This window comes from Danio rerio, chromosome 2 (genome assembly GCF_049306965.1).
Source record: "Danio rerio strain Tuebingen ecotype United States chromosome 2, GRCz12tu, whole genome shotgun sequence".
NCBI lineage: Eukaryota > Metazoa > Chordata > Actinopteri > Cypriniformes > Danionidae > Danio > Danio rerio.
The window spans coordinates 61,335,349-61,359,000 of record NC_133177.1 but is presented as its reverse complement, the minus strand read 5'-3'; the positions used below and the strand labels follow the sequence as shown (position 1 = coordinate 61,359,000).

The 23,652-nt window shown below is 36.9% G+C and overlaps 2 protein-coding genes across 4 annotated transcripts in view; both read left to right on the top strand.

The window, feature by feature from the left end:
- The window catches only part of lingo3b (leucine rich repeat and Ig domain containing 3b), a 790,077-nt gene that overhangs the window by 328,915 nt on the left and 437,510 nt on the right, over positions 1 to 23,652 (top strand). The window lies entirely within an intron of this gene.
- The window catches only part of tcf3a (transcription factor 3a), an 88,864-nt gene continuing 84,613 nt past the window's right edge, over positions 19,402 to 23,652 (top strand). For 2 of the 3 annotated variants that reach the window (XM_073911920.1, XM_073911916.1), the window contains exon 1: positions 19,402 to 19,710. The gene's annotated coding sequence lies outside the window, so the exon portion shown is untranslated. 3 annotated transcript variants of the gene reach the window in all.

Here is a 23,652-nt window from a genome sequence, read left to right as displayed (position 1 = left end):
TTATATTATTACATTATGATATAATTATAATGTATAATTTAATATTTATTTTTACAGATGGACATTAACATAATCAAAAAAGCTCATTTGCATAACCACTGCCTGCTATGACATTCAAACACACTGAAACAGGCGCTTCATTTCAAAGATAAAAAGAGACATTAAAACAGACTTGGCCAGCTGACCAATCAGAGCAGAGTTGGCCAATGGAAGGGGGAGGGGCTTACAGGTCTTAAAGGGATAGTTCACCAAAAAATAAAAATGTTCTTACCGTTTACTCTTGCTCAACTCGTTTTAAACCTTTATGAGTTTCTTTCTTCTGGAACACAAAAGATAATAAAGAATGCAAAGAATAATTTGAAGAATGCTGAAAATATATAAACATTGACTTCTATTGCGGGAAAAGCAAATGCTATGTAAGTCAATGGTTACAGGTTTTTAGCTTTCTTCAAAATGTCTTCTTGTGTGTTTAACAGAAGAAAGGAACTCCTAAAGGTTTGAAACAAGTAAAGGGAGAGTAAATGAGGACAGAATTTTTCATTTTTGGATGAACTATCCCTTTAAAGCTCTGAAAACCATGTTGAAATGATTGCAAATCAATTCTAAAATTCAACACACATGTTGAGTAAATGACATTGTTTTCTTATTTTAGCTGCATTTAAACCTGCTTTTTAACAAAATATTAGGACACTTTAAAATACCACATAACCTTCTCCTAATGAACACTAGTTCTGGCCTGTACTTTTTAAATTCCAGCGTAAATATAACTGCGATACTGATATTTCAATTTTATTTTTACATCATTTATTAAACACTCTTACTTACTTTTAATATGCATTCGATTTAAATCAAATTACTTTTTAACACTTAATTTACTTAAAAACTTAATACTTAAAAACACTTAATTTATACAACATCTAAACCTTCCATTAGTTTACTCCATCATAATTTCTGAGAAATGTTTGCAGATTGGCATGCATTGCGAGGGTCTCTGCTTGTGTCAAAGCCCTCGTGGTTTCATTAGTGTTTTCACCCACAGTTTTGTGGCAGGTGCCAGTAACAGTGGCGAAACCCAGTCCTGACCGTAAAAACGTGTTTGAGTCATGATTTATGAGCATCAGTGATGTCAGAATATCTATATTAGGAGAAAATATAAACATGTAAAGCTGTACGCTGTGAAAGGCGCCGCTCAATAAGCAGTTTTCTGTATTCTGTAAATCATGTTTTTATTTTGCCCCATTTCTTTCTGCTTTTAATTGCATTATATTAGTTTAATCCTTCCTCCAACAATGTTTAACCTTGAAAAATTTGCAAAAAGTGACATTTATTGTCCTGTGTAATAGTTAGCGGTGCTGTATTGTCTGGGTTGGCATTGTATGTTACACTATAAACACCTTGTAATAAACTGCAGCACATTTTCTGCTGTTTTACAGACTTAATTCTCTATTTATTGTTTCTAATACATGATATTATTGCAAGCTACTAAATTGTCAACAAAAATCACATTGTTAAACTTGAAATGATCCAGGGTCATTTCGTTCTTCAAAACCGATCTGAGAGTTGTTGTCATAGCAACAGTTCTGCTGGCTCAAACCTGGTCGGGAGCAGGTTCAATTCATATAAACAGGATTAGATCGGCTCAGTTCAAGCAAAGATAATACTGAAAGCGTGTTCTGAATTCTGATATTTTCTTAAAGTAGTAGTAGTTATATACACTTGGGAAATAGTATTTTTTTAAAACTCTACAAAGTTATAGTTGTTAATAAAATAAATAAAGTTATATATTAATAAAAATTATGCAATCTGCACTCTCGAAATGGAAGTACAAAGACTGCCACCTGGTGGTGCAAAGAGAAAACTTATTGATATGAACTTTTTAGATCGCTTTAGTACAATTTGTGTATGATAATGCAGAATATGTGACTTTTTAAAAGCAATAATACATTTATGCAGTCATGAACATGTTTTGACAGTTAATATGACGGTGATTTGATGCTTCACAAAAGTTGCAGACGCCTTTACCAATATCAAAATGATTTTGTAAACATCCAGTTATTCTGTACACCGATTTAAAAAATGGCTCCTATAATAAAGAAAATCTGCTCTAAATGTAGAACTAAATACACTGATATGCATTGAAATACATGATGAATACTCTTGAAACATGAAGGAGTAAAGCCTGCAGCTCACAACAAATGTGGAAGATTATTGCTTATCATACTTAACAAGCCGTTTACTGCTAATTTGATGTAATTGTGCTCACATGGATAATTGAATATTAATCAGATGATGTCATTACGCTGCTGTGCCGTCAGCCAATCGCTGCATTGCTGATCATGATTTCGAGAATCGATAGATCTGTCCTTCACAACACACACAGCGATCTCAGATCAGTTCATTCAGACATTTTAATCTGATTCGCAAACTTGTTTGAAGAACCAAAATAGCCAGAGATCAGTTATCAAGATGAACAGATCCAGGATCTGCCAAATCATCTTAGATCATTTATGCGAGCTACGAAATACAGACCCCAGAAGTTGACAGAGCAGATGTCAACATCCCATAATGCAATTCACAACCACAAATAAACACCTGTGAATCACAAAATACACAAACTGTCCATTAACTCATATTTACAGTGTACAACCATTGAAAGTTTTGAATCCATTCAGCCGATTTAGCATATTTAGCTTAGCAAAAAGCATTGAATTGGATGAGACCATTAGCATCAAGATAATTTTGTGAAAAAAATATTTTTGATCATTTTTTTATCATTACTCAAACAAAAAAGACTCAAACTTTAAATAGGAAAATTATCCAGAATCTTTTGTCATTTTTGAGCAAGATTGTCTAATCTGATTCAATGGTTTATGCTAAGCTAAGCTAATAGTTCTCCACCAGACCCTGAGATCAGCTTTTTAACTCCATGTGAGTTGTGAAATGAGCTTATTCCCTAATGCCCAGTTCAGACTGCATGATTTTAGCCCCAATTTTTGTTTTAACCGCTGACAGGAGAATTTGAGAAATCACAAATTAGCATTTGTAGCTCCGCCCTCTTCTGAAAAAGAGCACAATCTCATTTGCATTTAAAGCGACAGTCACCAAACACCACAATTAGGATCAAAACCTAAAAGGGTCAGTTTTTAGAGAGTTAGAGATCATTATGTGTGCTATTTGGAGCACAAACTTCATATCTACACTCGAGAGACAGCAGAGATTTGTTATGTGTCTTGTATAAAGAGGCAGAATAGCTCAGCTTTAAAGCATCATCACAGTGCTTTAGTGGAGCTGATAAACCTCTGCTCTCACACACACACTTCCTCTGTTCATCAGCGCCGTCGTGACCACAGTTTTGCACAGTAGCAGTAGTAAGCTAATTTGCATGTGTGTGTGTGTGTGTGTTTCAGGAAGTGTGTGTTGCATGCACTGTAACCTGTGCGTGGGTGTTCAGACACACCGGGTCTCCCCAAAAACACAGATCAAGGGAACCCCGGCTTATTCACCTTATTCTCCGCTGACGAGTGGGCGCTGCCATTTGAATCTTTTTGGTTCGAGACTTCCGGTCTCATTCACTTCCATTCATTTTTTGACATTAAAAACTGCTCATTACGCTGCTTGATGTTGCAAGTTGATATGTTCTTATTGTATTATTCTACTTGGTCTGTATAATCATGCAAACATTTGTTTGTAGAGCAAGTAGTTAGACCGTTTTCTGCCGTTTATTATTCCTAGTCATTTCTCCTATAGGCGACTGAATCGGAAGTTCTAAGACAATCGCGATACTTCCGCATTTTAGAATAAGGTCAATAGGACGGCTCACAAATGCTGCAGATTATATGTTCAGTGAATCTGCAGTAAACAACTCACTGATTCAGATCATTTGTTTGGAGCGAGTCTTCAGTCAACAACTCACTGATTTAGATGATTTGTTTATAGTGAGTCTGCAGTACACAACTCACTGATTCCAGTTATTCATTCAGAGTGAATCACCAGTAAACAACTCACTGATTCAGATGATTTGTTCAGAGTGTGTCTTTAGTAAAGAACTCATTGATTCAATTGATTTATTCAGAGTGAGTCTTCAGTAAACAACACACTTATTCAAGTGATTCATTCAGAGTAAATCTCCAGTAAACAACTTACTGATTAAGATTATTTGTTCATAGTGAGTTAACTAACTAATACAGAGGGTTTGTTCAGAGTGAGTCTCCCGTAAACAACTCACTGATTCAGATGATTTGTTCAGAGTGAGTCTCCCGTAAACAACTCACTGATTCCAGTTATTCATTCAGAGTGAATCACCAGTAAACAACTCACTGATTCAGATGATTTGTTCAGAGTGAGTCTCCCGTAAACAACTCACTGATTCCAGTTATTCATTCAGAGTGAATCACCAGTAAACAACTGACTGATTCAGATGATTTGTTCAGAGTGAGTCTTCAGTAAACAACACACTTATTCAAGTGATTCATTCAGAGTGAGTCTCCGGTAAACAACTCACTGATTCAAGTGATTCATTCAGAGTGAGTCTCCAGTAAACAACTCACTGATTAAAATGATTTGTTCATAGTGATTTACCAATAAACAACTCATTGATTCATATGATTTGTTCAGAGTGATTTTTTAGTAAACAACTCACTGATTCAGAGTATTTGTTTAGAGTGAGTCTTTAGTAAACAACTCATTTATTCATGTGTTTTGTTCAGGGTGAGTCCCCAACAAACAACTCACTGATTCAGATGATTTGTTCAGAGTGAATCACCAGTAAGCAACTAACTGATTCAAGTGATTCATTCAGAGTAAGTCTCCAGTAAACAACTCACTGATTCAAGTGATTCATTCAGAGTGAGTCTCCTGTAAACGGCACACTGATTCAGACGATTCGTTCAGAGGGAGGTGTAGAAATAGTTTTCACAAAGGAAAACCTGGTAAATTTCACAGCCTTTCGAAGCAGCATTGTTTGAGCTGAAAGACTAAAACCGAGCTCTGTCAAAAACACTCCAGTAATTTTAGTTTTCTGTGCATTTTAGGGGAAATATTTTTGCTGCATGTTTTTTTTTTCTTCAAATAAATGTTAAATAAAATCTTTTTTTCTTAAATTGAACATTAAAAAAATAATCACTTTCATTACATCCCAGTGTTCATACAGTGTTCTACATGAAGTAGCAGACGATTTCTTCAGGAAATGCAAAAAAAAAGTCATTTAATTTGTACCAGAAAAATCCCTCTCGAGCCGCCGCAGGACGAGTCTGCATGCCATGTCTTGAGAAATATCTGCAAGTGTCAAAGGAAGTAGTTTGTGTGTGTGTGTGAACTAGAGCAAGAAAAAGCCCCTTTGAAGTTGTTTGCACGGTGGTCTCAGTGCATGTGTGTGTTATGCATGTGTGTGTAAACGCTGCTGTCCTCCCCTCGGTTTTTCTCGAGAAACATAAACCACGAGCCCAGAGACGCGACATTCTCTAGAAACAGGTGCAGAATCATGCCACAACACTCTCACACTGTCTGATCTACACACACCTGACCCACTCCACGACTTACCTGCGCTGCTTATATTTCACTACTCTACTGAAGTAAAGAGTTTAAGTATCTGACTATACTGTGTCTGAGCATTTTATCTAAACTTACTTATCCAATCAATTCAATGATTCACTGATTCAGATGATTCATTGAGAGTGAGTCTCCGGTAAACAACTCACTGATTTAAATGATTTGTTAAGAGTGAGTGTCCTGCAAACAACTCGATGATTCAAATGATATATTTAGAGTGAGTCTTCTGTAAATAACTCACTGATTCAAATCATCCATTATGAGTGAGTCTCCAGTAAACAACTCACATTCAGATTGAATCTCCATTCAACTATTCACTGATTCATGTTATTCGTTCAGATTGGGTCTCCATTTAACAACTCTCTGATTCAGATTATTTGTTTAAAGGGAGTCTCCAGTAAACTGATGTGTGTGATTCATTCAGAGTGAATCTCCAGTAAACAACTCAATGACTCAAGTGAATCTCCAGTTAACAACTCACTGATTCATGTGATTCATTCAGAGTGAGTCTCTAGTCAGCACCTGACTGATTTATGTGATTCATCCATATTGAATCTCCATTCAACTATTCACTGATTCATGTTATTCATTCAGATCAACTCACTGATTCAGATTATTTGTTTAAAGGGAGTCTCCAGTAAACAACTCACTGATTCATTCAGTGAGTCTTCAGCAAAGAACTAACTGACTTAAGTGATTCATTGACAGTGAGTCTCCAGTAAACAACTCACTGAATCAAATTATTTGTTAAGAGTGAGTGTCCTGCAAACAACTCAATGATTCAAATGATCTATTGAGAGTGAGTCTTGTGTAAATAACTCACTGATTCAAATCATCCATTATGAGTGAGTCTCCAGTAAACAACTCGCATTCAGATTGAATCTCCATTCAACTATTCACTGATTCATGTTATTCGTTCAGATTGAGTCTCCATTTAACAACTCTCTGATTCAGATTATTTGTTTAAAGGGAGTCTACAGTAAACAACTCACTGATTTGTGTGATTCATTCAGAGTGAATCTCCAGTAAACAACTCAATGACTCAAGTGAATCTCCAGTTAACAACTCACTGATTCATGTGTTTCATTCAGAGTGAGTCTCTAGTCTGCACCTGACTGATTTATGTGATTCATTCATATTGAATCTCCATTCAACTATTCACTGATTCATGTTATTCGTTCAGATCAACTCACTGATTCAGATTATTTGTTTAAAGGGAGTCTCCAGTAAACAACTCACTGATTCATTCAGTGAGTCTTCAGTAAAGAACTAACTGACTCAAGTGATTCATTGACAGTGAGTCTCCAGTAAACAACTCACTGAATCAAATTATTTGTTAAGAGTGAGTGTCCTGCAAACAACTCGATGATTCAAATGATCCACTGACAGTGAGTCTTCAGTTGACAACTCACTAATTCAAATGATTCATTGAGAGTGAATCATCTGTTAGGAAACAACTCACTGATACGTGTGATTTGTTCAGAACAAGTCTCCAATGAACAACTTCTTGATTCATGTGATTCCTTTACAGTGAGTCTCAATCCAGTAAACAACTCACTGATTAATGTGATTCATTCCGAGTGAATCTCTAGTAAACAACTCACTGATTCATGGGATTCATTCAGAGTGAATCTCCAGTAAACAGCTCACTGATTCAAGTAGTTCATTCAGAGTGAGTCTTCAGTAAACAACTCACTGATTCAAGTAGTTCATTCAGAGTGAATCTCTAGTAAATAACTCACTGATTCATGGGATTCATTCAGAGTGAATCTCCAGTAAACAACTCACTGATTCAAGTAGTTCGTTCAGAGTGAGTCTTCAGTAAACAACTGAAGCTGTGGTCACATTAGAGTTGCGTCTGATGTAGAGTTGCGGGGCTGTGAAAAGGGGTGGGATTAAACAAGCTTATAAGGCATTTAAAAAAACGAGTGATTGAAAACGGGGCAGAAAAAACAGTAGACAACGGGGCGGGTCGGGCAGCAGGACAACAAATGCTGAATATAAGCGGGAGCGGTCGGGTTCTGGCTAAAACCTGGCGGGAGCGAGATTCAAAATGTAGTCCCTCGCAGATCTCTAGAACACTTTGTTAGGGTGGTATAGCAGCACTCCTCCACACTTATCAAGGCAGCGCCACCGGCATTTCAGCTGCCCAATCGCCCGCTCTACACCTGACCGAGTGCGAGAATGGGCATTATTGTATCTGAGCTCTTGGTCAGTTTGTGGGTTGTTGAGGGGGGTTAAAAGCCACATCTTTAATGCATAACCACAGTCTCCTGATTTTCAACTAAATAATTATGCTCATTAAAATAAACTTAGCTGGAATAATATCTTTATATACATCACTCACCAAGAAGCCACCCATCACGCACCCTGCCATCTTGGAGCCTCCTCGCTGTCTCTCTTTCCAAATTTGGACCCAACTTAGCACAGAGCTCCAGGGGGATAGCTCTTGGAAATCTGAAAAGACTAATAAGCCATCATCGTGGGCCAGAAAATCACTGTGATCCCTAAAAAACGCGTTCCCTTCAGATTCGACCATTGACAATGTCCTCTAATAAATCTGGCGTACGCAAAGTTTTTGTGCATGCGCATGGTTGATTCATGAGGCCCCTGATCTTTACTGCTGACTGGCTGCAAGCGTGTACTGGGATTTGGTTATGGGACTATGGTTTAGCGCACCTCATGTATTCTCATACAAATGCTGTTTTCTACAGAGATGCTCCCCACATGAACTAATACTACAGTAACATAAAGTAAATACTGCAGTGTTTTTGAGCCATACTATACTAAAGTGATTATAGTAAATTTTTAAGTAGAATAATCTGTTGTGATTTTGTAGTTGCCATGGTAACACAAAAAGTACAGTTTAGTGCTGGAATTAATCTGTTGTGGTGATTGTACAGTGTAGTTGCCATGGTAACACAAAAACTACAGTAAAGTACTGGAATTAATCCGTTGTGGTGATTGTACAGTATAGTTGCTATGGTAACACAAAAACTACAGTAAAGGGCTGGAATTAATCTGTTGTGATGATTCTATAGTTGCTATGGTAACACAAAAATTACAGTAAAGGACTGGAATTAATCTGTTGTGGTGATTGTACAGTATAGTTGCCATGGTAACACAAAAACTACAGTAAAGGGCTGGAATTAATCTGTTGCAATCATTCTATAGTTGCTATAGTAACACAAAAATTACAGTATAGTGCTGGAATTAATCTGTTGTGGTGATTGTACAGTATAGTTGCCATGGTAACACAAAAAGTACAGTAAAGGGCTGAAATTAATCTGTTGTGGTAATTGAACAGTATAGTTGCCATGGTAACACAAAAACTACAGTATAGTGCTGGAATTAATCTGTTGTGGTGATTGTACCGTATAGTTGCCATGGTAACACAAAAAGTACAGTATAGTGCTGGAATTAATCTGTTGTGGTGATTGTATTGTATAGTTGCCATGGTAACACAAAAACTACAGTATAGGGCTGGAATTAATCTGTTGTGGTGATTGTACAGTGTAGTTGCCATGGTAACACAAAAACTACACTAAAGTACTGGAATTAATCTGTTGTGGTGATTGTACCGTATAGTTGCCATGGTAGCACAAAAAGTACAGTATAGTGCTGGAATTAATCTGTTGTGGTGATTGTATTGTATAGTTGCTATGGTAACACAAAAACTACAGTAAAGGGCTGAAATTAATATGTTGTCGTGATTGTACAGTATAGTTGCTATGGTAACACAAAAACTGCAATAAAGGGCTGGAATTAATCTGTTGCAATCATTCTATAGTTGCTATATTAACACAAAAATTACAGTATAGTGCTGGAATTAATCTGTTGTGGTGATTGTACAGTATAGTTGCCATGGTAACACAAAAACTATAGTAAAGGCTGGAATTAATCTGTTGCGATGATTCTATAGTTGCCATGGTAACACAAAACTATTGTACTTGAATTAATCTGTTGTGGTGATTCTTTAGTTGCTATGGTAATGCACCAATTATAAACAAATGACTCTATACTGTAGTTTTCTGCAAGTATAGGGTATATTAGGCTACAATACATCACAGTTTACTGCAGTAAAACCCAAAGTATACTACAATATTTATTACAGATTATACAACAGTATGATGGAGCAGTTATTAAATAAGAGTTGTAATAAATACTATAATACATACAGCATGATAAACTTCACCTATAGTATGCTTCATAAGCAGTGTACATTACTGTAGTATATTTTGCAGTTCATGTACTCCTCATGCATGAGGCTGCAGACTGAATGTAACTGAAGTGTGTCATGCATCAATAGCAGGCTCTTCTTATGGAATTCAGTCATATATGTGCATTCATCAGTGCATTGATGTCCTGTGCATCTGTCTGTAGATTTATGATAGACTGTGTGTGTTTTGACCCTGGTGTGTGTGTGTGTGCAGGTTGCCATGGTTTCGCTAGTATTGGCGGATGCTTTGAGTTAGTTAATCCTGCGCGCCGCTCTCCAAACGCGGAGCCCAGAGCTCTTGATGCCAGACGCAGCTGTCCTGCATTCAGGAGAGTGAAGAGCTGCAGACGCTACACACACTTCACAGACCTGCAGATAGACTGTGCATGTTAAATCTGGACGAATGTTTGCACAGCACGTCATTTATCTTTGCTCTCGGTGTGTCAGATGTGAAAGAATTCACCAAATTTTATTTAGGAAAATACTCTTAAACCTCTGGAATTGTCGCATGGGCAAAATAGCAGTGTTATAGTTCTGTGTCATTTAAAAAGCGATGCGTTGGCGCAGTAGGTAGTGCTGTCACCTCACAGCAAGAAGATCGCTAGTTCGAGCCTCAGCTGGGTCAGTTGGCATTTTTGTGTTTGCATGTTCTCCCTGTGTTTGCATGGGTTTTCTCCGGTTTCCCCCACAGTCCAAACACATGTGGTACAGGTGAATTGGGTAGGCTTAAGCCTGGTTTATACTTCTGCGTCAAGTGACCGGCGTAACCTAGGTGCATGCAATGCGCGTAGCTGTGCATTTATACTTCTGCGCACTGTCTCTGTTGGTCTGCATTAACACTTCTGAAACGCTAGTTGGCAGTGAGGTGTAAATGTTCCTCTTTGTTGAGTTTCTTTGCTGTTGTTTTGCTTTTCCTGAACACTTCCTGAATGTACAAGTGACTCAAACTCGCTCATTTTGAGGCAGGAACCGGCGGACGCGCAACAACTTTAACTATGAGGTAAACACAAAAAAATACATAAAAATGTAACTACACGTCGCAATGACGCATGGTGCAAGCTCTGTGATTGGTCGGTTTAGTATCGCTGATGAGTCTGGGCGGGACCGAGAGCTGCGTGAATGTTGCAAGCCTGATGGAGCGATTGTTTACAAGTGTGGAGTCCCGTGAAGGAGCTCCGGATGGAAAGTTTTGTTTTGAGTTTACCTCATAGTTAAAGTTGCTGCACGTCCGCCGGTTCCTGCCTCAAAATGAGCGAGTTTGAGTCACTTGTACATCCCGGAAGTGTTCAGCAAAAGCAAAACAGCAGCGAAGAAACTCAACACAGATACACATTAACACCTCACTGCCAACTAGCGTTTCAGAAGTGTTAATGCAGACCAACAGAGACAGCGCGCAGAAGTATAAATGCACAGCTACGCGTGTTACATGCGCCGTGGGTCACGCCGGTCACTTGACGCAGAAGTATAAATCAGGCTTCACGCGGCTCTCGGTCCCGCCCAGACTCGTTAGCTCTACCAAGCCGACCAATCACAGAGCTTACGCTATACGTCGTTGCGATGTGTAGTTATATTTTTTGAGAGGTGCACGTCAGCGACGGCCACGGCGAAGGGCTATGCGTCAGCGCCATAGCATACGCTGGCGTTTGACACAGAAGTATAAATCAGCCTTAAATTGTCCGTAGTGTATGGGTGCGAATGGATGTTTCCCAGTGATGGGTTGCAGGGCATCTGCTGCATAAAATCGCGCTGGATAAGTTGGCGGTTCATTCCGCTGTGGCGACCCCAGAATAATAAAGGGACTAAGCCGAAAAGAAAATTAATAAATGAATGTATTATTTTAACAAATCACTGATGCTCCAGAAGAAAATGCAAAACGTTAAAGGTGCTGCAGGTGATCGTCTTCAGAAGCATGTGTTGTTGTGCTGGTTGAAAGTCTCTTCACAGTCTAATAGTAATGATTACAGTAAATGATCTAAATGTGTTTATATGTATTTTTATATTTTGGGTAAAGCATAAAACAAATAATTGTTCATCCAATTACACAGAGTCGGAAAGACATCTCTCATTATTTCGATATGTAGCCCAGTCTGTCTGTCAGCAAATGCAGATTTGAACAACTGCGCAGCCGTTTGTACGCAGCTCCGCCGACCGCCACGCGTTCACGAGAAAAAGCACACGCGCGATCGGTAAAAACCTGCTGAATCAAAACTTTTTAAAAACCTGAATCAATATTAGAGTTACCTTTGCACGCTGGAGAAAGGATGACACCATGTCTGTAGGATTTCTCTTAGACAGGTAATGTTCTGCTTTAAATTGTTTTAGCTTCACGCAGAGCTGATGTAGCGTTAGATGTTGTTGTCACAAACGGGTTACATCTTCACAGAAGTGTTGTTCAGCCACTAAAATCTTCTAGTGAAAGATTGATAAGACTATTTTCAGTTCCATAAGGTCCTTTTACAGCATTGATGATGTAGATTTTAATTAGTTTAACAACTAAACACAAGTAAATATCGATATTCCGCCTAGTCTCTCCCTATATCGTTTACTATACAACTCTTAATATTCGATCTGAAATAGCATGTCAGTTTGGCTTGCACGCCGCCGGACAAGCACTAGTGGCTTTTGACACATGAGAGAGGCTCTTTTGCTGTGCTTGTGTTTCAGGAGGCGTGGCTCTAGACGGCAGGGGAGGGACTGTGAATCAGAGATTTATGCTAAGCTGTTAGCATTGTGGAATATCACCCACTGCACCTTTAAGAGCAGGGGGGTGAACACTTTTAACCAGGATGAAGACGTCCACGTTTTGTTTTATTTTATTGAAATATTATTGCTGTCCATTTAGCACTGCCTTTGGGGCGGATTGGCAATCTTGCAATTCTGGCAAATGCCAGAAGGGCGGATCATTCTTTAAACGTGGGCCGGTCAGTTTTTTATTTTTTTATATGTATTGTTTTTACATGTAAGCAGCTTTTATCTCTTGCGAGATGTGAATATTATAGTGATGCTGATAATAGTAATAATAATAATAATAAATGTTAAGCATTTAACCCGATCGACGACAGCTGGCTGGTTTTGCTATGGGCCAAATCCAACCCAATCAAATGTTTTGCGGACGTTATCAAAATCTGGCAAGAATGTCAAACAAACAGTGAGTGCAACACAAGCTAACTGTCAGAGATGGATTGCACAAAAGGTGGTGCCAAAAAGTTCAGGGGAAGCAAAAAATATCTCTGTAATCGGACGCTGCCAAGTGCATAAAATTAACTGAAATATCCTCGAAAAGGGGCGAAGTGGTGGAGCAGTGGGTAGCGCTGAAAAAAGACAGAAAAAAAGAAAGGGGATTTAAGAGACTTTGACCGTGGCATGGTGCCAGACAAGCTGCTCTGAGTATTTCAGAAACTGCTGATCTACTGGGATTTTCACGCACAACCATCTCTAGGGTTTACAGAGAATGCTCCGACAAGGAGGAAATATCCAGTGAGCGGCAGTTCTGTGGGCGCAAATGCCTTGTTGATACCAGAGGTCAGAAGAGAATGGCCAGACTGGTTCCAGCTGAAAGACGACAGTAACTCAAATAAGCACTCGTTACAACCGAGCTCTGCAGAAGAGCATCTCTGAACACACAACACGTCCAACCTTGAGGCGGATGGGCTACAGCAGCAGAAGAGCACACCGGGTGCCGCTCCTGTCAGCTAAGAACAGGAAACTGAGGCTACAATTCACACAGACTCACCAAAACTGGACAATAGAAGATTGGAGAAACGTTGCTGCTCTGATGAGTCTCCATTTCTGCTGACACATTCAGATGCTCGGGCAGAATTTGGCGTCAACAACATGAAAGCATGGATCATCCTGCCTTGTATCAGCGGTTCAGGCTGGTGGTGGTGGTGTAATGGTGTGGAGGATGTTTTCTTGACACACTTTGGGTTCATTAGTACCAATTGAGCATCAACGCCACAGCCTACCTGAGTATTGTTGCTGACCATGTCCATCCCTTTATGAGCACAGTGTCTCCATCTTCTGATGGCTACTTCCAGCAAGATAACGCAGCATGTCATAAAGCTCAATCATCTCAGACTGGTTTCTTGAACATGACGATGAGTTCACTGTACTCAAATGGCCTCCACAGTCACCAGAGCTCAATCCAATAGAGCAGCTTTGTCATGTGGTGGAACAGGAGATTGGCATCATGGATGAGCAGCCGACAAATCAGCAGCAACTGTGATGCTATCATGACAATATGGAGCAAAATCTTTGAGGAATATTTCCAGTAGCTTGTTGAATCTCTGCCATGAAGGATTAAAGCAGTTCTGAAGGCAAAAGTGGGTCCAACCTGGTATAAAAAGGTCACTGGCAACTTCTGAAATAGAGACTAAGCCAAAGGACAATGAGTAAATGAATGAATGAGGCTGTATATTTGTATGCATCCAACATACCATTGTTTTTTTTTATTTACATTGGCTTCACTGAATCAAACTGTGTATTGTCTGGTCAACAATCTATAAATAATTCTGTAAAGCTTCACGTGGGGTTAAACTCTCTATTGCTGCAGGGTTAACCTGTCTAACACGTGTGTATGTGTGTGTGTTTTTCAGTGGATTAGTGCTCTACTGACATGATGCTGTCGTCTGGTCCACAAATACAGCTAAAGCTCCTCATCAGACCGGACGAGTCTCCTTTACTCTTAATGCACTAAATAGAGAGAGAGAGAGAGAGAGATCTGACCTTAATGTTTAGAATGAGGCTTGATCTTGCTGCTTTTCTCCTGTAATGTAATCTTCAGCCATTTGCACCATTATCTGGCATTAGGCTGTCAATGTGGAGCATTCACAACCCTTTCTGCTTCCTTAACGTGACATATTTCTGAGCAAATCCAGATATTCAGCGAGAAAAGAATTCTGTAGGGGAGAAACTTGATTTTATCCATTTGATTGGACTTTAAATATAGCACAAAACCAGTATTATGTTGCACAAGTGTATATTTCTTAAAAACAAAACAATACAAGCATGAAAAAAGATATTAAATTGTGTGATAAAGTATAATCGCCTACATCCTTGTGGATTAAAGGCATTTTTCTTTTGATTAAACTGGAGAAAATCCAACACACAATGCAAGGAACTTCTGGTGACTTCTAGAAACCTCGGATTCCTTCTTCTTGATTATTTATTAAAGTGAATTCTTCTTAAAGTCTGAATATATTGCTCATTCAGAAATGTCACTTTCATTTCCACTCGGTATAAATTGAGAACTCATCTCTGGGAAACATCCATTCACACTCATTCACACTCATACACTACGGACAATTTAGCCTACCCAATTCACCTGTACCGCATGTGTTTGGACTGTGTGGGAAACCAGAGCACCCGGAGGAAACCCACGCGAATGCAGGGAGAACATGCAAACTCCACACAGAAACGCCAACTGAGCCGAGGCTTGAACCAGTGACCTTCTTGCTGTGAGGCGATATACATATATATGTAATTATTTTTTTATTTATTATTTATTTATTTATTTTACACCTGATATTATCATTGGATGGCTGTGTTGTTATTTATTTATTCATTTATTAATTTATTTATTTTTGACACCTGATATTATCATTGGATGACTGTGTTGTTGTTTTTGTTTATTTATTTATTCATTTATTTATTTTTTTTACACCTGATATTATTGTGCATATTCATTTGGATGACCGTGTTGTTGTTTATTTTATTTATTTTTTGTTTATTATTTTACACCCGATATTATCATTGGATGACTGTGTTGATATTTTTATTTATTTATTCATTTATTTATTTATTTTTTACACATATTATCGTTGGATGACTGTGTTGTTGTTTATTTATTTATTTATTTAATAAATTATTTTTACACCTGATATTATTGTGCATATTCATTTGGAAGACTGTGTTGGTGTTTTTAAAAACTTTTCAGTTATTCATTTATTTATTTATTTATTTTTACACCTGATATTATCGTTAGATGACTGTGTTGTTGTTTATTTATTTATTTATTTATTTTTACACCTGATATTATCGTTAGATGACTGTGTTGTTGTTTATTTATTTATTTATTAACTTATTTATTTTTACACCTGATATTATCGTTAGATGACTGTGGTGTTTTTGTTTATTTATTTATTTATTCATTTATTTATTTATTTTTATACCTGAAATTATTATGCATATTCGTTTGGATGACTGTGTTGGTGTTTTTTTTATTTATTTTTTGTTTATTTTTTTACACCTAATATTATCTTTGTAAGACTGTGTTGATATTATTATTTTTTTATTCATTTATTTATTATTTTTTACACCTGATATTATTGTGCATATAAGTTTGGATGACGTGTTGATGTTTTTTATTTATATATTTGTGCATTTATTTATTTATTCATTGTCTTTGATCAGTTTTGTATGTGCATATGCTCATCAATCATTTCATAATTCGTCAGATTTTCTGCATCTGTAATTGTAATTGTGAATCCTTAAAGAAAATGAAAAAAGTAGGGAAGTAGGGATATTTTTTGTTGTTGTTGATGATAAATTCTCATGTGTGTTTTATTATTTCAAAGAAAAGCAGCATGAAAGCAAGTAAACAGGGTCAATGATGTGTTGCCTTTAATGTCAGTGTTTACCTGGACTCGTTCTCATCAGAAAATGCCAGTGTTTCACTATATTACACAAATGAATCATCAGGTTGCTGTTTGTTCATATTAATTCCCCCTGGTGTGGTTTCTGCACCGCAGTGACCTCAAAAAACACCAGTTAAAGGGCTGAGAGGCACACCGGGCCCACACGGCTTCTGTTTTCCCACCGCAACACCAAATGTTGGAGCTTCCTCGAGTTTAGTGGCCCTCAAAGTCCCTTTCACACCTCCAGCTGAAGCCATTTGCTCCGCTGCACTTCTGATTATAGCTCTTTCACTTTTAGATCATCCAAGGTGTTGCTCTGCAAATCTAAGATAGATTTAGGAAGTGCTAACGCTGCCTTTACACCAGCTCGCTGTTTTAACAGAGTCGAGGTGGAAAAAGAAACATGCTTATTGCTTTCGCAAATGTGTCACATGCTATCAGATTGGTTTTCACTGCTAGAATATATATTTGAATTGTTTTCCTAAAATTTCAAGTGCTGTTTAATATAGCAGTATTGGCAGACTTTCCAGAGTATCTCATATTATTTTTTACTATAGAAAGTCTTATTTATTTTTGTTTGGCTTAATTAAAACTGTTATTATTGTTTTGTTTTGAGATAACTTTTAAGGTCAATATTATGAGCCCCATTAAAAAAAAAAGATATATATATATATATATATATATATATATATATATATATATATATATATATATATATATATATATATATATTATTTTTTTTTTTTTGTTACTAAAATATTGTTTTCATCACGGCGAAGAGAAAATAAATTAGTTATTAGAAATGACTTAAGACTGTTGTGTTTAAAATTCATTCATTCATTCATTTTCTTTTCGGCTTAGTCTCTTTATTAATCCGGGGTCACCACAGCGGAATGAACCGCCAACTTATCCAACACGTTTTTATGCAGCGGATGCCCTTCCAGCTGCAACCCATCTCTGGGAAATGTCCACACACACTCATACGGCCAATTTAGCCTACACAATTCACCTGTACCACATGTCTTTGGCCTGTAAGAGAAACCAGAGCACCCGGACAAAACCCACGCAAACACAGGGAGAACATACAAACTCCACACAGAAACGCCAACTGACCCAGCCGAGGCTCGAACCAGCGACCTTCTTGCTGTGAGGCGACAGCACTACCTACTGCGCCACTGCATTGCCTATGTTTAAAATGTAAAAAGAATTACTATATATATTAGCGATGTCAAATGATAAATTGCATCCAAGATAATAGTTTGAATTTGCATAATATATACATGTGTACTGTGTATAAAAAAAAATTGTAAGTATGAGTAGGTATAAGTGTAATAGTTGCAGCCGCATACCCATCAGTAAATGCGCAGTTGAGCTCCTGTAAATAAGAGTTCAGATGCAAAAACACCTAAAAGCCATTTGAAATTGTCATTAAAAATTAGCATTTTTATCAGGCTCCTGTATGTAGAAACAGTCGTTTCAAGTTTATGGCAAAGAATACGCTATTTTAAAGGTCTTTAAAATGAAAAAACTCAACATAAACAGGAGTCTGGGAAAAATAGTAATTTTCTATGAAAATTTCAGACAGCACTTAGAGGTTTTTGCATCTGAACTCTTCATATATATTTATACAAAAATAATTATAGTATGCAAAAATGTATTTTGCAAATATGAACTCATATATATATATATATATATATATATATATATATATATATATATATATACGTATATATATATATATGTATATACGTATATATATATATATATATATATATATATATATACGTATATATATATATATATATGTATATACGTATATATATATATATATATATATATATATATATATATACGTATATATATATATATATATATATATATATATATATATATATACGTATATATATATATATATATATATATATATATATATATATATATATATATATATATATACGTATATATATATATATATATATATATATATATATATATATATATATATATATATATATATATATATATATACACACATATATAAAATAAGTTCTACTATACATAGTACTCATTCATTTTCTTGTCGGCCTAGTCCCTTTATTAATCCGGGGTCGCCACAGCAGAATGAACCGCCAATTTATCCAGCAAGTTTTTACGCAGTGGATTCCCTTCCAGCCGCAACCCATCTCTGGGAAAATATAGTACTATAGTGTTGCAAAAATAAAAATAGAGTAATACAAAAAGTTGACACTCGTAGTTTTAGTATACCTCATTGAATTAATTCATCTAAACATATACAAACTCAAAGCACTGAGGTAGTAACATTGATGTGAGGTAATTATACTCAGTAATGGCATTGTTTTGAGTTATTGCCACATGTTTGACCCCATTCTGCTCTTTATAAAGACCACATCTAAACACCTTGCGTACACCGCACTTTTGTTAGTGTGATATAATCTGTTTCACTTTAAATTAGTCTAAATGTAATAATAACAATGTTATGTTTCGAGTCGAATTCATTTGAAGTTAGTTTGAGCGGTTAGCGGTAAACATTAGCATTTACCAAACAACAAAACACAACAGTATTCCATGGCTTCCTGTTGCCATTCTTTTAAAACCTGGCTAGGGTGTGCATGGAAGAGAGGCTTGGCTTTCGTGTTAACACGATCTTCGATTGGCCACCGAATACGTCAATCAAACTTTCCCCGATCGCTATTGGTCCGCTCAGTGGGTCTATCGTGCCATCTCGCACTTTTTCTCAGTCCATCGCTCTTCAACAGTGCGTCGTGTCATTCCGCGCGCGAGTCTAGTACTGCGTGATTTAAAGCACAATCGGGAAATATCTGGATAAAGTTACATATACTGTCGTCGCTGATTTTTGGCGTTTTAATTGTGTTGGTTGTGGATTAAATATCAAAGTAATCGCGCGATTAACGCAGTACTAGTTTTCTGGGCGTTTGAAATCGGACACCGCTCTAACGTCTCCCCTCCGCGCGGAGGATTACACTGTTGGGGCTGACAATGTGGACGGTGCTAAAATGTCTCCTCTGAAGATGAGATGTTACATTTGTAGCGCCCAAAATAATTAGAATAGAACTTTAAGCAGAGTTACATTTGAGCACTATTACATCGTAACACTTGTCGACGCGGACTGTTCGCGTCTGCCGGGAAATAGGACGCATTTTGCACCGTGATTTAGCGGGACCTGAGACACGGAGGGGGGAAATTTTGTCCCCCAACTTTTCTGTTTTTCCTCTCAGGCTGAAGCGCGTTTCTCTCCCGCTGGATGCCGCGCGCGTGACGCGAGAAACAGTGAGTATTTACCACGTTTATTCGGTTTTACACGTGGAAACGTGCTTTATTGTTGTCTTCAATGGTTGTGGTGTAATTAACCAACTTTTGATGCATACCCAATGTGTGTGAAGTGTTTTGTCTATGAGCTTCAGTATGTGTGTGTGTGTGTGGGTCCTAGTCCAGAGGAAACGGCTTCTTTGTTCAATACTGGCAACAGTGTCAAGTTTAAAATCCGCTTTATAGCCTGTTTTCACCACAATAATTGTGTGTTTATAACTTTATACCGCATATACAACCTCTTTCGTGTGATTATTAGAGGTTTTGGTAGTTATAACGCATTAAAGTTCACATTCTGATTTAAATATAAGTTAATCTGAAGTGTTCTACTTTGATTGTTTACTGAATCTCCATGTGTTTGCAGTCCGCCCTGTGTTCTGGCTCCTTATTTGAGTTTTCTTTGGTGGAAATAACTTTACTTGTTACTCTTTTGGGAATGGCTTTCCCACCTTTTCCTGTCTGGAATACTCAAGTTGGTGTCTACATGCGATGTGTTCCCTCTTATTGAGTGTTAGTTCTGCTTGTTCTCGTGTAGTTTTCAAAGTTTGTCTGTCGAGGAGCGTGTGTTTCTTTGTGTTGAGGCTTTGGGTGGGGGGTGAGGGGGGTCTTGTTCTCCATGTAGGGTGAACGTGGCCTGAAGTCTTCATGTGGTTCGGCCTGTTGCTGATTACACTCAATGCACAGACTTTATTGTGGAATATTTGGGATGCTGGATGTGTAACGCTGCAGGCATGCACGTGTTGTGACACTGGAACTAGAAGAACCACGGTGTTATTGATGGCCATGAGGTGTTGAGTTGAGTTTCTTGAGGCATATCATGATGTTATATGTAAACAAATCAATGCTAATGTCATGCTGGGTGTCCAAAACAACATTCCCATGGCTGCTATGTTACCTGGATGTCACTAAACTATGTACACATGCAGCATGCTCAAAACATTTATTATAATTACAAATTATGTAATATTGCTTGGTTTTGAAATATTAGAGCATTCTTACTAATATTCATGTTAACTGTATTTTTCAAAAATGGTGATGCAATAATCATTGTTGGTGTATTTCTATGTGATGCATCACTTTTGACAAGTTTACAGTCACTAAGTTTTTTTTTTAACCTTAAACTGTGATTCTAAGAATTATATTGGTAAAAAAAACACATTTATAATGTCACTAAATGTTTGGAACATGCTGATCTTTTCTACTTTTATTTAGCATTAAACTAAAATATTTTAATATTTCACACTAATATATGCAGCACAACTGTTAAAATCTATAGCATTTGTTCTTGGTCATCACATCATCAAATTATGAATGATTTCTGAAGGATCGTGTGAGACTGAAGATATATTCAGCCTTTACATTGGAGAAATGTTACCATATAGTCAGATCCAGAAGAGTTGTGTGAAATTTAAAATAACATTTCCAAATGATACACCAATTACTAAGTTTTTTTTTTACAGACTTTTATCTTTTACATCTCTGACCTAAAAATATGCACCCTTCAATGTCCTCCTGTGACTCTAAACCGCAGTATTTTATGCTATTTAATATTACACAGGCATCTACCTGTTGATTGTCAATGGAGGCGTGATTATGAATTCAGTGGAGGTGTTATTAGCAAAGTGACGATGACAAAAGTATTCTTGGATGAAGCTTCTCACTTTCTTTGTGACTGTGATGTGGTGCTGATGTGTAATGAGTTCGTTCATGAATTAAGAGGAAAAGTGTCAGATTGAGGCATGTCGCTTTAGCTGGCGAGTTTTGGTGACATGACATTTGCATTTTCAATGCAAACTAAAGGTGTTTTCTAATAAAAAGGATGTCATTCACACACCATATCCAAGTGTTAATATATATGGTTGCAGTCCTAATATACAGTTGCAATCAGAATTATTAAACCCCTCTATTGTTACCCCCCCCCCCCCCCTGTTTATTATTTTCCCCAATTTCTGTTTAACGGAGAGAAGATTTTTTTTTTCAACACATTTCTAAACATGATAGTTTTAATAACTCATCTATAATAACTGGTTTATTTATCTTTGCCATCAAGAGAGTAAATAATATTTTACTAGATATATTTTAAGACTCTTCTATACAGCTTAAAGTGACATTTAAGGGCTTAACTAGGTTAATGTAGTTTAACTAGGCAGACTAGGGTAATTAGGCAAGTTATTGTATAATGATGGTTTGTTCTGTAGACTATCAGCTTTTATTCTAGCCGAAATAAGAGTTTCTCTAGAAGGAAAAATATTATTAGACATACTGTGAACATTTCCTGACTCTGTTAAACATAATTTGGGAAATATTTAAAAATAAAATAAAAATTCAAAAGGGGGCTAATAATTCTGATTGCAACTGTACTTTAGTCAAGATTTATCAGGAATTAAAAATATGTAGTAGCAAATAAACTATGTTTTATTATTATGCATATGTATATTTGAGTGTTTGTTTAGTCGCACACCAGTTCCTTTTGGTTCTCGATTGTGATTGGCTGGAATCTGTGTGATCTTCCACTATTAATACAACACATTGCATTTTTGAGGCTGTTTTTATCCTATAATGTATTTATGTTCCAAATTTGCAGCCTATTCATGAGGATATAGTCTATTTGAAAATGTGTTGTACTTATTTCAAAGATAAGACTTAAAGTTCGGTGCTTTCCCTACCGAGAGCAACCTTCTCACAGACACTTATTCTGGAATCTGCTGCATATCTGCATTAAAGCTGCACGATTCTGGCTAAAATGAGAATCAAAATTTTTTTTGGCTTTAAATAAAAATCACAATTTTCTCGCGATTCCATAGATGTAAAATAAAGGTTAATATGAGTAGGCTATTATTATTGTTATTTCTCACGCATATGGTAAAACAACAACAATAATATTATGTATAGGTCTACTGTTGGTTAAAATGCTAAATTTTGAATAGACTTTGAAAGGTGGCCTTGAACAGACTTTACATTTGTCCTGGTTATCATTAATGCACTGTAAAGACATCAGATTACAACTATTAATATTTCTGATGTTAAATTATTATGTTCGGGAAGTGCTTTCAATCTGTCATTGACAACAATATTAGACTTTTTTTTTTCTTCTGGTACAATCGGACATTTGTCATTATCAGATTCCCTCTTGCATTAAATTCAACATTATATAGGCTGGAGTAGTTATACTGACCCTGTTAAGCATTTATTCTCATGCACAACACTCTGTGTTCGCTATAAAAGAAAAAACATTAAATGCTTGTCGTAATCATTACTTTAAAATGCATTATGATGTGCGCGCTTTCGGTTTCATTTTCATTGCTAAGTGCATCTCATACTTCCAGCGCGGCGATCGCTCTGTGCCACAAACTGAATGCTATTCACAACTTTATTACCTGTTATTCACAGTCTATGCAGATTCTGTTCTCTAAAGCAGACTCTATTCATAGGCGTGCGCCCGCACTCTCTGTGGTAACAGCTTACGGTCAGCTCATGCCAGGTGTGATTTTGCGGAGGCGAATACCTGAAGACAGAAATGACATTTTTGGGTGAATTATACCTTATAAATAAGGTGTCCATGTTGCTGAACGTCAATTGTAAAACAAGGTAAAGACTTGTGTGGCCGACTTTGCTTCTCTCCTGAACTTGAAAATGTGATTGGCAGAATCGTAGAAATGCTGGATTTGATTAATAGGGTTAATCTGTATAGTAACTAAATGTGAAATATGATTATTTCTAGATATATCTTAAGCAATACTTGGCTACACCCATCTATTATTTGCTCCAGATCAAACAGATTTGTCTCCAGTGTTAAGTTTGACACTTTTATACAATTTATGCTATACACAATCTTGGTTTATTCTGACTCTTTCAGTTAGATGCTTTATATTGTTGACCAATGTAATGTCAACTTCTAATTAC